Source organism: Coregonus clupeaformis, chromosome 17 (assembly GCF_020615455.1).
Source record: "Coregonus clupeaformis isolate EN_2021a chromosome 17, ASM2061545v1, whole genome shotgun sequence".
Lineage (NCBI taxonomy): Eukaryota > Metazoa > Chordata > Actinopteri > Salmoniformes > Salmonidae > Coregonus > Coregonus clupeaformis.
In genome coordinates, this window is record NC_059208.1 from 46,199,850 (window position 1) to 46,216,767 (window position 16,918).

At 43.4% G+C, this 16,918-nt stretch overlaps 1 protein-coding gene across 1 annotated transcript in view; it reads right to left on the reverse strand.

Annotated features, from left to right (window-relative positions):
* The window catches only part of LOC121586675 (adhesion G protein-coupled receptor B2-like), a gene marked incomplete at its 3' end in the record, with an annotated part of 426,163 nt that overhangs the window by 206,113 nt on the left and 203,132 nt on the right, over positions 1 to 16,918 (reverse strand).

A 16,918-nucleotide genomic window follows, 5' to 3' on the forward strand; every position in this document is an offset into this window, starting at 1 on the left:
TGAAGGTTTAGGATGTTCATCATAATGTAGTGTAGCTGAAGGTTTAGGATGTTCCTCATCATGTAGTGTATCTGAAGGTTTAGGATGTTCATCATAATGTAGTGTAGCTGAATGTTTAGGATGTTCCTCATCATGTAGTGTATCTGAAGGTTTAGGATGTTCCTGATCATGTAGTGTATCTGAAGGTTTAGGATGTTCATCAATATGTAAATAATCTGAAGGGTTAGGATTATCCTCATCATGTAGTGTAGCTGAAGGGTTAGGATGGTCTTCATCATGTAGTGTAGCTGAAGGCTTAGGATGCTCTACATCATGTAGTGTAGCTGAAGGGTTAGGATGTTCATCATCATGTAGTGTAGCTGAAGGATTAGGATGTTCCTGATCATGTAGTTTAGCTGAAGGGTTAGGATGTTCCTCATCATGTAGTGTAGCTGAAGGATTAGGATGTTCCTGATCATGTAGTGTAGCTGAAGATTTAGGATGTTCATCATCATGTAGTGTAGCTGAAGTATTAGGATGTTCTTGATCATGTAGTGTATCTGAAGGGTTAGGATGTTCCTGATCATGTAGTGTAGCTGAAGGTTTAGGATGTTCCTCATCATGTAGTGTATCTGAATGTTTAGGATGTTCCTCATCATGTAGTGTATCTGAAGGTTTGGATGTTCATCATAATGTAGTGTAGCTGAATGTTTAGGATGTTCATCATAATGTAGTGTAGCTGAATGTTTAGGATGTTCATCATAATGTAGTCTAACTGAATGTTTAGGATGTTCCTCATAATGTAGTGTATCTGAAGGTTTGGATGTTCATCATAATGTAGTGTAGCTGAAGGTTTAGGATGTTCATCATCATGTAGTCTAACTGAATGTTTAGGATGTTCCTCATCATGTAATGTATCTGAAGGTTTGGATGTTCATCATCATGTAGTGTATCTGAAGGTTTAGGATGTTCATCATAATGTAGTGTAGCTGAAGGTTTAGGATGTTCATCATCATGTAGTCTAACTGAATGTTTAGGATGTTCCTCATCATGTAATGTATCTGAAGGTTTGGATGTTCATCATCATGTAGTGTATCTGAAGGTTTAGGATGTTCATCATAATGTAGTGTATCTGAAGGTTTAGGATGTTCATCATAATGTAGTGTATCTGAATGTTTAGGATGTTCCTCATCATCAATGGCTGACTTTGTTTCCTCCATCCAACAGGTCCAAGCTATCCTGTACATTATAGGTTGACATTGGGAAAACATGAAACAAATTATTACTTCAATAGTACATGATACAATGCAATGTCATATTCTCCTATACACCCCACTGTATCCTGTGCATATGCCAAATAAACATTGATTTTGATTTGATAACATAATATTGATGGAATATCAGTACATTATAGTGAGAACGTATGCACCGTTTATGAATTCAACTACCTCTTCTTCTTCAGAGCTCTCCAGGGTTGTGAATCACAATCAATGCTCTGTTGACTACAACTAAACCCCACGGTGCACACACACACACACACACACACACACACACACACACACACACACACACACACACACACACACACACACACACACACACACACACACACACACGTAAAACCCTCAACCCATGGCCTATTTAAATAAGCCAACTCCTAAACCTCTAACATTCCTCAGTCTGTGTCTCTGTCCCAAACCAACACAACCTTTCGTACAGCCAATACCAGAGCTTCAAATTCTCACATCCCTCAGCCCACAACCCAGTGAGATAAACAGGAGCTATGAGTCCCAGGGCAACATATTCCTGTCCCAAAGTCAACGTCAGCCTTTACTCTACTGCCAGGGACAAAGCCCAACACCATGGCCTATTACCATAGCAGAGACAGAGAGAGAAACTCACAGCGCCAGAGCTCCACAGCTTCAAACCCCAAGCCCAAACCATGCCCTATTCACAGAGCCAATGATATAGCCAAAAAGCTCAACCCCTCAACCCCAAACCGCAGCCTGTGTCACATCCCAGGACCTGATAACATCTTCATGTTCCAGACCAGTGCCTGTGGTCTTCTGCCAAAACCAAACCAAAGAATGGTAGAGCCTTCTAACCTCCACTCCATAGCCCTGGGCTCTGGGTATTCACCAGGCCTTGCTCCACAACCAGGGTCCACACACACACACACACACACACACACACACACACACACACACACACACACACACACACACACACACACACTCATACTTGCACATGCACACACACACATTGACAGGATTTTGAGCCTTTGTAAGATTAATAGACACTCACTCTGTGGTCAACTTTGGGGAGTTCCCAAAAGGCTGCAGTATTATGTGTGTGTGTGTGTGTGTGTGTGTGTGTGTGTGTGTGTGTGTGTGTGTGTCACTTCCCTCTCCCCCTCACTGCCATCTTGAAGGCCTCGAAGGCCATACCCACCGATGTACTCTAACTTTCCTACCCAGATATCAGATACCTCCGGGGTCAGACAGATGTGCTTGACAGAGTTCCTAAAAGGCTGCAGTAATATGTGTGTGTTTGTGTGTGGGTATGTGTGTGTGTGTGTGTATGTGGATGGTATGGAGTTATGTCTCTGGCAACCAGCTCTTTAGAACGTCTTCATGTCTGCATGCAAGTAAGTATTTATTCTCCATTATTATGAAGAGGGAGATTGAGAGAGTTCAAGGGAGAGAGAGAAAGAGAGTGAGAAAGAGAGAGAGAAAGAGAGAGAGAAAGAGAGAGAGAAAGGGATAGAGAGAGAAGAGAGAAATCAGTATATGTGGATGCATAGCCATTTACTTTCCAGCTATTGCCTAGACCAGTCATAAAGCTTTTAAATGCAGACACACACATTAATAAATGCATAAAAGGATAAATATGTGAATAAAATTCCCATGCAGGCTTTTCTACATGAAGCAGGCACACACACACACACACACACACACACACACACACACACACACACACACACACACACACACACACACACACACACACACACACACACACACACACACACACACACACACACACACACAGTAAGGGATTTATGGAGGTATCAGCCCACTGTCACACACCAGTAGTTACCAGGCTTGGATTTAAGACCTCTTTCCATATTCTTTCTATTTCTCACTCCTTTTTAACTACATTTTACCTCCTTTTCTCTATTTATTCATTTACCTCATGTTCACTTCCTCCCTCCCTCTCTCCCTCCCTCCCTCCCTCCCTCCCTCCCTCCCTCCTCCTCCCTCCCTCCCTCCCTCCCTCCCTCCCTCCCTCCCTCCGTCTTCCCCTCTCTGCAGTTGTAGTAGTACATGTAGTTGGGCATTTTAATGTGATAGTAAAGTATTCATAGAGAACAGTGTTGTTGGAAACTGTCTGTATTATCCCTAATAAAAAGCTGAATATCTACATTCTTAACACTCACACTGTTACAAACACTAACACCCAGCCAGCTTTGGTCAAACATTTCATTCCAAAATAATGGGCATTAATATGGAGTTGGTCCCCCCTTTGCTGCTATAACAGCCTCCACTCTTCTGGGAAGGCTTTCCACTAAATATAGGAACATTGCTGTTGGGACTTGCTTCCATTCAGCCACAAGAGCATTAGTGAGGTCGGCCACTGATGTTGTGCGATTAGGCCTGGCTCGCAGTTGGCGTTCCAATTCATCCCAAAGGTGTTCGATGGGTTGAGGTCAGGGCTCTGTGCAGGCAAGTCAAGTTCTTTTACACCGATCTCGACAAACCATTTCTGTATGGACCTCGCTTTGTGCACGGGGGCAATGTCATGCTGAAACAGGAAAAGGCCTTCCCCAAACTGTTGCCACAAAGTTGGAAGCACAGAATCGTCTAGAATGTCATTGTATGCTGTAGCGTTATGATTTCCCTTCACTGGAACTAAGGGGCCTAGCCCAAACCATGAAAAACAGCCCCAGACAATTATTCCTCCTACACCAAACTTTACGGTTTGAATTATGCATTCGGGTAGGTAGCATTCTCCTGGAATCCACCAAACCCAGATCCGTCCATTGGACTGACAGATGGTGAAACTGTAATATCTTATGTTTCACCAAGTCGTGGCTGAACGACGACACAGATAACATAGAGCTGGCTGGGTTTTCTGTGCATCGGCAGAACAGAGCAGCTACGTCTGGTAAGACGAGGGGCGGGGGTTTGTGTCTATTTGTCAATAACAGCTGGTGCGCGATGTCTAATATTAAAGATGTCTCGAGGTATTGCTCGCCTGCGGTAGAGTACCTCATGATAACCTGTAGACCACACTATCTACCAAGAGAGTTCTCATCTATATTATTCGTAGCCGTCTATTTACCACCACAAACCGATGCTGGCACTAAGACTGCACTCAACGAGCTGTATAAGGCCATAAGCAAACAAGAAAATGCTCATCCAGAAGTGGCGCTCCTAGTGGCCGGAGACTTTAATGCAGGCAAACTTACATCCGTTTTACCTCATTTGTACCAGCATGTGACATGTGCAACTAGAGGGACAAACAACTCTAGACCACCTTTACTCCACACACAGAGACACATACAAAGCTCTCCCTCGCCCTCCATTTGGCAAATCTGATCTGTTTTGCTAGAACAGACTGAAATATGTTCCGGGATTCTTCCAATGGCATTGAGGAGTATACCACCTCAGTCACCGGCTTCATCAATAAGTGCATCAATGGTGTCGTCCCCACAGTGACCGTACGTACATATCCCAACAAGAAGCTATGGATTACAGGCAACATCCGCACCGAGCTAAAGGCTAGAGCTGCCGCTTTCAAGGAGCGGGACACTAATCCGGATGCTTATAATAAATCCTGCTACGCCCTCAGACGAACCATCAAACAGGCAAACCCTAGACCCACTCCAATTAGCATACCGCCCCAACAGATCCACTGATGATGCAATCACAATCGCACTCCACACTGCCGCTTACCCACCAGGACAAAAGGAACACCTATGTGAAAATGCTGTTCATTGAATACAGCTCAGCGTTCAACACCATACTGCCCATAAAGCTCATCACTAAGCTAACACAACAGTTTTAGGCCTGATCACCGACAATGAGACAGCCTATAGGGAGGAGGTCAGTGACCTGGCAGTGTGGTGCCAGGACAACAACCTCTCCCTCAATGTGAGCAAGACAAAGGAGCTGATCGTGGACTACAGGAAAAGGCGGGCCGAACAGGCCCCTATTAACATCGACGGGGCTGTAGTGGAGCGGGTCGAGAGTTTCAAGTTCCTTGGTGTCCACATCACCAGCAAACTATCCATACATACCAAGACTGTCGTGAAGAGGGAAAGACAACACCTTTTCCCCCTGAGGAGACTGAAAAGATTTGGCATGGGTCCACAGATCCTCAAAAAGTTCTACAGCTGCACCATCCTGACCAGTTGCATCACTGCCTGGTATGGCAACTTCTCGGCATCTGACCGTAAGGCACTAGAGAGGGTAGTGCGTACGGCCCAGTACATCACTGGGGCCAGGCTTCCTGCCATACAGGACCTATATACTAGGCGTGTCAGAGCAATGTCCGAAAAATTGTCAAAGACTCGAGTCACCAAAGTCATAGACTGTTCTCTCTGCTACCGCACGGCAAGCTGTACCGGAGCGCCAAGTCTAGGACCAAAATGCTCCTTAACAGCTTGTACCCACAAACATTTTAATTTTTTTACCTTTATTTAACTAGGCAAGTCAGTTAAGAACAAATTCTTATTTACAATGACGGCCTACACCGGCCAAACGCGGATGACGCTGGGCCAATTGTGCGCCGGAATCGAACCAGGGGGTCTGTAGTGACGCCTCAAGCACTGAGATGCAGTGCCTTAGACCGCTGCTCCACTCGGGAGCCCATTAATCAAATGGCCACCCAGACTATTTACATTATCTATGCATAGTCACTTTACCCCTTCCTACATGTACAAATTACCTCGACTAACCTGTACCCCCGCACAATGACTCGGTACCGGTACCACCTGTGTATAGCTTGGTTATCATGAAGCTCCCGACTGACAGTTCTTGTGCTGACGTTGCTTCCAGAGGCAGTTTGGAACGCTGTAGTGAGTTTTGCAACCGTGGACAGGCGATTCTTTCGCGCTACGTGCTTCAGCATTCAGTTGTCCTGTTCTGTGAGCTTGTGTGGCCTACCACTTTGCGGCTAAGCCGTTGTTGCTCTTAGACGTTTCCACTTCACAATAACAGCACTTACAGTTGACCGGGGCAGCTCTAGTGGCGCAGAAATTTGACGAACTGACTTGTTGGAAAGGTGGCATCCTATGACGGTGCAACGTTGTAAGTCACTGAGCTCTTCAGTAAGGCCATTCTACTGCCAATGTTTGTCTATGGAGATTGCATGGCTGTGTGTTCGATTTTATATACCTGTCAGCATCGGCTGTTTCTGAAATAGCTGAATCCACGAATTTGAAAGGGTGTCCACAGACTTTTGTATAGTGTAGTTACAAACCTCCACACACCACCATACACCACAAGGGCACATTCATATATATATATATATAAAACATCACAATAACAGTTTAAAGTTATTCGAAATGTTTTGACACACAAGCACATGCGCGCGCGCACACACACAAACTCACATCTCCCAGACTGATGCTGTGTTGGGAGAGTCAGTATCGATCGACAAGAGTCAGCATGTCCTCTATAACAAGCACACTGCAGTATTGCTGTCAGATAGAGGTGTGTCTGTGTGTGTGTGTGTGTGTGTACAGTGCTTTGCAAAAGTATTCATCCCCCTTGGTGTTTTTTCTATTTTGTTGCATTACAACCTGTAATTTAATTAGATTTTTATTTGGATTTCATGTAATGGACATACACAAAATAGTCAAAATTGGTGAAGTGAAATGAAAAAAATAACTTGTTTAATTTTTTTTTAAATAATGGAAAAGTGATGTGTGCTTATGTATTCACCCCCTTTGCGATGAAACCCCTAACTAAGATCTGGTGCAACCAATTACCTTCAGAAGTCACATAATTAGTTAAATAAAGTCCACCTGTGTGCAATATAAGTGTCACATGATCTGTCACATGATCTCAGTATATATATACCTGTTCTGAAAGGCCCCATAGTCTGCAACACCACTAAGCAAGGGGCACCAACAAGCAAGCGGCACCATGAAGACCAAGGAGCTCTCCAAACAGGTCAGGGACAAAGTTGTGGGGAAGAGCAGATCAGAGTTGGGTTATATAAAATATCGGAAACTTTGAACATTCCACGGATCACCATTAAATCCATTATAAAAAAATGGAAAGAACATGGCACCACAATAAACCTGCCAAGAGAGGGCCGCACACCAAACCTCATGGACCAGGCAAGGAGGGCATTAATCAGAGAGGCAACAAAGAGACCAAAGATAACCCTGAAGGAGCTGCAAAGCTCCACAGCGGAGATTGGAGTATCTGTCCATAGGACCACTTTAAGCCATTGCTTAAAGAAAAAAATAAGCAAACACGTTTGGTGTTTGCCAATAGCCATGTGGGAGACTCCCCAAATATATGGAAGAAGGTACTCTGGTCAGATGAGACTAAAATTGAGCTTTTTGCCATCAAGGAAAACACTATGTCTGGCGCAAACCCAACAGTTCTCATCACCCCGGAAACACCATCCCCACAGTGAAGCATGGTGGTGGCAGCATCTTGCTGTGGGGATGTTTTTCATTGGCAGGGACTGGGAAACTGGTCAGAATTGAAGGAATGATGGATGGCGCTAAATACAGGGAAATTCTTGAGGGAAACCTGTTTCAGTCCTCCAGAGATTTGAGACTGGGATGGAGGTTCACCTTCCAGCAGGACAATGACCCTAAGCATACTGCTAAAGCAACACTCGAGTGGTTTAAGGGAAAACTTTTAAATTTCTTGGAATGGCCTAGTCAAAGTCCAGACCTCAATCCAATTGAGAATCTGTGGTATGACTTAAAGATTACTGTACACCAGCGGAACCCATCCAACTTGAAGGATCTGGAGCAGTTTTGCCTTGAAGAATGGGCAAAAATCCCAGTGGCTAGATGTGCCAAGCTTATAGAGACGTACCCCAAGAGACCTGCAGCTGTAATTGCTGCAAAAGGTGGCTCTACAAAGTATTGACTTTGGGGGGGTGAATAGTTATGTTTTTTTTTTTTTGTTTCACAAAAAAAAATATTTTGCATCTTCAAAATGGTAGCCATGTTGTGTAAATCAAAATATACAAACCCCAAAATAATCCATTTTAATTCCAGGTTGTAAGGCAACATAATAGGAAAAATGCCAAGGGGGGGGTGAATACTTTCGCAAGCCACTGTAAGTGGACGTGTTTATCTATACTTGTGGGGACCAGAAGCCCCCACAAGAATAGTATATGAACAAACATTTCATCAACTGGGGACCTTTTTTTAGACCACAAGGTCAAATGCTATTTCTAATGGGGTTTAGGGTTAAGGTTAGAATTAGTGTTAGGGTTAAAATTAGGTTTAGGGTTAGGAGCTAGGTTTTGTTTAGGGTTAGGAGCTAGGGTTAGGTTTAGGGTTAGGGTTAAGGTTAGGTTTTCGGTTAGGGTTAAGGTTAGGGTTAGGGTTAGGGTTAGGGTACGGGTACGGGTACGGGTACGGGTACGGGTACGGGTACGGGTATGGGTTAGGTTTAGGGTTAGTGGTTAGGGAAAATTGGATTTTGAATGGAACAGAACTGTGTGTCCCCCACAAGGTTAGTTGTACAAGACCGTGTGTGTGCGTGTGTCTGTGGTTGTGTGTTTGTGTGCGTGTGTGCGTGTGTGCGTGTGTAGCATATTATGTCTGGTATAAACTGCAATATTATTTTCCTCTATCTATCCACCTTCTCTTTCTGTCTAAGGAAAGTAGTGTTAAGTTTCAAGTTTCAAGTTGTATTAGTCGTATGTACGGGATTCGCATGGTATATATTGTCCAACTAAATGCCTACTTGCAGGTTCCTTCTCAACAATGCAACAACAACAAGAAATAGTACAAAATAAGAATACAAACATAAAATAAATGGCAGTAGAATAGAATAACCATTTTAGCATAATTATAATAAAGGAAGGCACAATTTATAGTCCAATATTTACAGGTGTATTGATGAAGGGGGTGATGGGGACAGTGTATAAACTGAGCAGTATAATAAAAGTCTGGTAGCAGCAGTTGTGATGTGTGGCATGAATGTATATGTGTGTGTATAACTGTGTGGGTGTGTGCATGAGTAAGTACATGTGTGCTAAGGTGCAGAGAATCAGAGCAGGTGGACAGTCCAGTTCAAAGGTTTAGCAGACTGATGGCTTGTAAATAGAGTGTGTTAGTATCAGACCTCATGCTCCGATACCGTCTGCCCGACGGTAAGGGAGATAACAGCTCGTGGCTGCGGTGTGTGGTGTCCTTGATGATACTGTGTGCCTTCCTCAGGCACCGTTTCGAGTAGATATCCTGGATGGGTGGAAGCACGGCCCCGGTGATGTACTGGGCCACTTCACCACCGCTGGAGGGCCTTGCGGTCGGGACCTAACAATTTCAGGACGCTCTCGATGGTGCAGCAGTAGTATTTGGAGAGGAGCTGGGGCGGCATACCAAATTTCTTCAGCCGCCTTAGGAAGTAGAGACGCTGTTGCATCCTCTTGACAAGACTGGTGGTGCTGTTGGTCCATGACAAGTCCTCGGTGATGTAGATGCAGAGGAACTTAAAACTTGTCTCTCTATTACAGTCCCATTGATGTGGATCGGGGCATGTTCCCTCCTCTGCTTCCTGAAGTCAACATTCAACTCCTTTGTTTTGCTGACGATGAGAGAGAGCTTGTTGTCATGACACCACAATGCCAGTTCACTTACCTCCTCCCTATGGAGGGCTTGCAGTTGCGTTACAAATCGCCTAGCAACCACACCAGGTGCCATGTTGGAAGACCAGAGTCAGTCTGGTGGAAGTCCTCCAATTGTCGACATGGTCATGGCTAGAAGGGATCCCGCTTCTTTTTGCATTTTAGCTAACCTTAACCCTTTTCCTAACCTTTTTTTGCTAACACCAGAATATTCGGGAAGAGTGCGCATTATTTAGATTTTCGAAGGACCCAGAAAACGGAGACAGTGGGAGAACCTATTCAAGTAAGTAAATATATTTTGAAAATGATTTTAAAAAACAATGTTACATGTACTTAGCTACATGTACTTAGCAGGCTAACTCAAATGAGCTGTTAATATAATGAAGTATCACCAGCTAGCTAACGTCATATCAGCTACTTAGCTAGCTATCTTGATGTATTTATCGTTTTAACTCGAAATGCATTTGTAGCTAGCTAACAGCCATGGAAGATAATGGAAGGATTAGCTAATGATAGCAGTTCCAGCTGTCAGAGAAGAGAGAGTAGGCTAGTCTGGATAGTGCAGGTACCTTTGTGGGAGGACATTATGAAAGATTATCCAGTTCCAGTCCCTAGCGAGAAAAAATATGAGGACAGAGAGATAAAGCAACATAATATTCAGTGCTATCTAATTTAAGTATAATGCCTGTTTCTTTGTGATGTTTTCTGTCCTCAGATACAGAGAGCTGTGAAACCGTATCTGCAGATGAAGAGGTCCCAATGAATGTCCCAAGAGAATAAGGGTACCTCCTTGTTTAGTGTGGGTTATGTGTACCTATGTTAGCAAATTGTGTATACAAAAATACAGTTTAAAAGTCACACACAATGTATAAACCTATTACAACTGGAGCAGGCCAACCCTGCTCGGTGTGCAGGCTTCTGTTCCAGCCCAGCACTAACACACCTGATTCAATTGATCAAACCTAATTAGTTGATAATCAAGTGTGCTATTGCTGGGCTGGAAAATAAGTCTGCTCACCCAGCAGATAAGGCATCAGGGGAGCGAGGTTGGCCACCTCTGGTATCGACTTTTTTTTTTTCACCTTAAATTATGCTTTAGTTATAATAACCTACTTGTTACTAAGATGTCTAACCTTTATATGAGTAAGCTTACTTATACACTTTGAAATGATATGAAATAGTGTTGATTGTTTGAAGTGAAGTGTTTAATCTTGTTTTAATTGTTAACTTAAAACCTCTATTTAAGATGAACTAGTGTCAATGTTGATTAATCACAGATCACAATCCTGCAATAAAGAGGGGAAGGGAATCTGTCTCTAATTTGTCTGTGTTTCTGTGTTGTATTCTCAAATGAACATTACCTTTTTGTTCAGTTTTAAGCTTTACAATTCATTTGATTTGATTGTCCCTATTTTTCAGCATATCAGCAATGTGAACCCATTTTGCAGCTGATAATGGCATGCAACCCCAATGCAGCCGTAGGCCTACAGTGGTTCCCTACTCCTGTCCTTGAGTACCCCCAACAAAACACACTTTTGTTGTAGCCCCGGACAAACATACTATACCTAATTCAACTAATTGAGGGCCTGATGATTAGTTGACAAGTTGAATCAGGTGTGCTTGTCCGGGGCTACAATAAAAATGTGTACTGTTGGGGATACTCAAGGACAGGAGTAGGGAACCACTGGCTTACAGTATGATGGCATTAGCCTTATGGGAATTTGCAATGCGTAGCTTAACTCACATATTGTTTGCATATTGTTGAGCTATATGTTCTCAATTGACAACGATACCAGTAGACAATGTATTTGAGGCAAATCATTATACTAGATTTTGTACATGTCTTTTGTGGACATTAAATTGTTTAATGCAAATCCAACCCTTGTAACCTAGGTAGTGACATTTCTGGAAGCAGGAAATGATGGGATCCTTAGCTTAACATACACACAACTACTGCTACCAAGTTCAATGCCAGATACTTTTCTCCCAGAATGTCTGAGTGGCACTTGGAGGTGCCACTGTGATAATGAAGATGGTTTGCCAAAGACTACCACAACAATTACATTGTCTATGCTAAATGTATTTAAATTGCACAAGAAAGAATGGTTAGGCTATAAGACATACATTTTATTCAATGGGGCAAGGCAAAGCAGAGATAGTTTTCATTTCAACCATACAGCAATATAGCCCATTATTAAAGGACAGTATGTTTACAATATCATAAACAGTCTTTTACATGCTGTTCCAAATGTTATACCCTCTATAGTCTGATTCGTCATTGTTAGTTATCAGGCCTACAACTGTGGTGTCGTCAGCAAACTTGATGATGGAGTTGGAGTCGTACAAAGCCACGCTGTCGTGGGTGAACAGGGAGTACAGCTGGGATGATGGGAGAAAACTGTACCATGGCCGAGGGGAAGGGAGCAGGTTTTTGGAATGAAACCCAGCCCTGTAGTTAAGGATGAAATAAAACCCAGCCCTGTAGTGAAGAATTAAATGAAACCCAGCCCTGTAGTGAAGAATGAAATGAAACCCAGCCCTGTAGTGAAGAATGAAATGAAACCCAGCCCTGTAGTGAAGAATGAAATGAAACCCAGCCCTGTAGTGAAGGATGAAATAAAACCCAGCCCTGTAGTGAAGGATGAAATAAAACCCAGCCCTGTAGTGAAGGATGAAATAAAACCCAGCCCTGTAGTGAAGGATGAAATAAAACCCAGCCCTGTAGTGAAGGATGAAAAAATTAAACCCAGCCCTTTAGTGAAGAATGAAATGAAACCCAGCCCTGTAGTGAAGAATGAAGAGTCTAGCCACCCACATTACAAGACAACGAGAGCGAGAGAGAGATCCTCTTTTACTCCGCATGGTATGCAAATTCCTACAAGGCAGGCAATGTATCAAGTAGACTGGTTGACAAATGTGAGGGTATGTGTGTGATTTGTGGATGTGTGATACTTAGCCGAGGATGTTGTTACAGGGACAATAGCAAATGTTCCACCCAGTGTCGCAGTGCAGTCACACACATGTTGTGTTTGTGTGGGTTTGCTTGCGTCTGTGTGTGTTTAATTTTTCAAGTTTCTAGTTTCAGTAGTAGTATGTATGGGATACGCATGGTATACATCGTCTAACGAAATGCTTACTTGCAGGTTCTTTCTGGACAATGCAACAACAATAAGAAATAAGAAAATATAAGAATATGAACATAAAGTAAACAGCTCAGTAGAATAGAATAATACATTTTAGGGATGTAGCTCAGTTGGTGGAGCATGGCGTTTGCAACGCCAGGGTTGTGGGTTCGATTCCCACGGGGGGCCAGTATGAAAAATAAAAAGAATGTATGCACTCACTAACTGTAAGTTGCTCTGGATAAGAGTGTCTGCTAAATTACTTAAAATGTAAAATGTAAATGTCAAATGTTAACATCATTATAATACAGGAAGGCACATTATTTACACGTGTATTGGGGAAGGGGGGGGGGAGAGTGTACACATTGAGCAGTATAATAAGAGTCTGATAGCAGCAGTTGTGATGTGTGTGTAGCATGAATGTATATGTGTTTGTGTGTGTGGGTGTGTGCATGAGTAGATGTATGTCTGCTAAGGTGTGTTTGCATGTGTGCGTTTTTGCCTGCATGTGTGTGTGTTTGTGTCTGTCTGTGTGTGTATTGGTGTGCACTTGTGTGTGTGTTTGTGTTTAAGAGTCACTTCACATCACAATGAGATCAAAAGCACAGCATATAATAACTAGGCTCTTGAGACAAGTGCTTTTCAGTTGATCCAACTGGCAACGGAACATGGAAACTGTCTCTCTCTCTCTCTCTCTCTCTCTCTCTCTCTCTCTCTCTCTCTCTCTCTCCCTCTCTCTCTCTCTCTCTTTCTCTCTCTCTCTCTCTCTCTCTCTCTCTCTCTCTCTCCCTTTCCCTCTCCCTTTCCCTCTCTCCCACCCTCCCGCCCTTCCTAGTCATAGCTATTATGACAAACTCTGTTTTTGTTTCTTTTCATTCAATATTTCCACTGTAGGTTACGGGTATTAAACCCATAAGAGTCTAAGCTGGGGGGTTTCTACTAAACTATATGGAATTGTATTAACAAGGTCATACCTAGGATCCTTTAGCTATTTGATTTTGAATTTCAAGACCTCTAGAAGTATCAAAAATATATAATTTTAAAACGTTATTTTATGAAAAATTATTTTGGGCCTTACTGCTATTAGCCCATACAAACACATTGAATAACAGATTCACTACATGGAACAACAGATAGTCCCCCAAAACAATCAAAATGAAGTTTGTTCTGAAGTGTCTGTCCTATATCTGAGAGATATATGAAAGATCAGGAAACATTTGTTATTTTATTTTTTAAACATGTATTTAACCCCTTATTTTTGGCACTGAACAGTCTCCATATATACTGTATTTCCATAGATTTTTTAAACTGGTACCGGGGGACCTTCAGATGAGTCTTGTGAGGCCTGTGGGTGCCCTAGAGCAAAACAAGCAACATGTACGTATTCGTGAGAGTCTGACCTTTCCACAAGGGGTCATAATATAGTGTAGCCCAAACTGTTGGGACACTACAGACAGAAGTTGGCAGATCGGCTGTACCGACTTCAGACAAGTCCGAAGACACTTGTGGGGGTTGGATAGCAAAACAGAGAACACCATTGTTTTCGTGACAGTCTCATCTTTTCATAAAGGGGTCATAATAGTGTGTCGGCCAAACCGTTCGGACACTACAGATGAGTTTGTGAGAAGACCGATTTTGCGGATGCCTCACGGTCTGACAAACACCGCTCTAGCTCTGTCACCTTTCACCGCAGATGCGGAAGTGCGACATAGGCGGAGGCGGTGGATTGAAATGCATTCAATGCAAAACAACAGATATCTCTAGCTTAATTTGACAGATTTTTATGGTGATTTTTTATTATGCTAATTAGATGTCCTCGGGGGCGGGGACATCAACCTTAGGGGGTTAAAAATTACTAAAACCAACCGAAGGTAAAGAAGCTATAGTTAAAACAACAAGCAGATTCATGTTAAGTGATATGCAAATAGTGCTGTGTGTATGTGACAGATCATTGAGCGCCAGTGATTTAGCAGGTGGAGGTTCACAACACCCTAGACATGCGTGAGGACCACACACACACACACACACACACACACACTCATAATGTGCGCAAAAACACACAGGCACACACTCATGTGCGCAAGAACACACACACACACACACACACACACACACACAGATAAACACAAATACACACATTATTCAGTCTGTCTAGCTTTTCTTGAAGGTAGGCAATGCCCCAACTCCAAAACCCACAAGCAGCTGGTACGTGGTACCTTCCAAAACTTCTGCATCACTGAGCATGACGACAGGTGATACCATCTCTACTAGGACGGGGGAGGGAGGTGGGGAGCTTCACTGCGCACTTATAGTTCTCGAATAGACAGGGGAGATGGTCTAAATGGAGGGATATCTTGGAAAGAGAGAGATATGGATGAATGGGATAGGAGAAAAGGAGAAGAGAACAAACGGTGTGTGGAGAGAGGTAGAGGCAGGGATAGCACGCACGCACACACACACACGCACGTAAAGACACACGCACACAAGTACACACAATCAAACACACACACACACACAGTCTACTGTGTACTGTCATTACCCTTGGGGTAAGACTTCCTCTTCTTGTAATGATTTCTAAATAGAGCCTCATCGCCCTGAGACACAGCTAATTGCAATACAGCTGATGATGCTGATGCACACTGACACACACACACACAAACACACACACACAACACGATAGAGGAAAGGCTGGGAAGGGAGAGGGGAGAGAGTTTCCCCCATAGAATAATTAAATTAGTAATTTAATAGGATCTCTATGGTTTCCCCTGTCTCTGGACCAATTGTGCGCCGCCCATGGGTCTCCCGGTCGCGGCCGGCTGCAACAGAGCCTGGACTCGAACCAGGATCTCTAGTGGCACAGCTAGCACTGCGATGCAGTGCCTTAGATCACCTTCTCTTCTCATCTCTCTATCCTTCATTATCTCCTCTCCTCTAATTTTCTCTCCTCTCATATCTTCTCTCTTTCACCTTGGAGAAGAGAAACATACTCTAAACAACAAAAACAACAAAACAGAATTACCTCCAGAGATATGTCGCTAACTAAGGCCAGGACCAAAACTACCAGCCCCACGGGACTGTGTGCGCATGCTTGTGTGCGTGTGTCTGTTAGTGTGGGTGGAGAGCAGTTTTTCAGGCAGTGTCGTCACTCCACACTAAGTTAGACCCCCCCAGGACAGCAGCCCAAGCCTCCTCATCATCCTCTTCATACCCGGACACTGCCAGGCCTGTTTTAATGAATGAAACACACATCTCTCTCTCTCTCTCTCTCTCTCTCTCTCTCTCTCTCTCTCTCTCTCTCTCTCTCACACACACACACACACACACACACACACACACACACTTGTCTTGGCGTGAGATTATTCTCTGAAAACAGAGGTTCTTAGATAGGATCTGTGAAAACGTTCTCAGATCTGTCAGAACTGTCAGAGTGTGAGTGTGTGTGTAGTTTTTAGTAGTAGTATTAGTAGTATTTATTGGAATCCCCAATTGGCAGCTGCTACTCTTCCTGGGGTTCAAACAGGAAACAAAACACAACAACTAAAATACATAATATACACTACCGGTCAAAAGTCTTAGAACACCTACTATTTCAAGGGTTTTTCTTTATTTTTACTATTTTCTACAGTTTCCACAAAACTATGAAATAGCACATATGGAATAATGTAATAACCAGAAAAGTGTTAAACAAATAAAAATATATTTTATATTTGAGATTCTTCAAATAGACACCCTTTGCCTTGATGACAGCTTTGCACACTCTTGGCATTCTCTCAACCAGCTTCACCTGGAATGCTTTTCCAACAGTCTTGAAGGACTTCTGAGTGGCGCAGTGGTCTAAGGCACTGCATCGCAGTGCTAACTGTGCCACTAGAGATCCTGGTTCGAATCCAGGCTCTGTCGCAGCCGGCCGCGACCAGGAGACTCATGGGCGGTGCACAATTGGCCCAGGGTAGGGGAGGGAATGGCCGGCAGGGATGTAGCTC